We start from the raw sequence: 606 nt of genomic DNA, 5'->3' as shown, positions 1-606 counted from the left end.
ACTACATTTTCCCCTACAGGGATGACAGTAGGTGCTCCATAAACAAACACATTGGCAGGAACGGAATTAAGGAATTGGCAGGATGATCAAAAGACCCTAGATGTTCCCACCTTAGACCCCTCTCAATTGGCAAAGCTCAGATAAGGGCTCGTCCATTGTCCTATGAGCACCTCAAAGCACCTCTATAATTTGGATGCCCAACCACCCAGTGCCCACTAGGGGTGTTGGAGTTAAGGGAGACGTGTTTCCTTCACGGTTATCATGAGCCATTATTCCTTCCCTTCCAAGTCCGGAGTCGTAGGCAGTGAAAATTAGGCCACCTCAAGCCCTCTGATCTCCAGGCTGGGGAGAGGCGAGATCGCTCTTTGCCGCCCCACCACGCCCGGGAACAGGAAGATGGGGGAATCGATTAATAAGCAAACCCGGCTGTTCACACTCTCCCGCGAGCGCGGCTATGGCTAAACTGACAGCGAGGGACTTCGGGGAGGGCGGGAGGGAGGAGGCGTGGTGGCCCCGGCCCGGCGTGACCGGACGTGTGCCCCGCACCGTATGCCCGGCCGGCGCGGGTGCGACTCCGGCGGGTGCCCGGCGCGGTGGCCCCCGGCC

This window comes from Ailuropoda melanoleuca, chromosome 10 (assembly GCF_002007445.2).
Source record: "Ailuropoda melanoleuca isolate Jingjing chromosome 10, ASM200744v2, whole genome shotgun sequence".
Classification (NCBI taxonomy): domain Eukaryota; kingdom Metazoa; phylum Chordata; class Mammalia; order Carnivora; family Ursidae; genus Ailuropoda; species Ailuropoda melanoleuca.
This window is presented reverse-complemented; position numbering follows the sequence as displayed.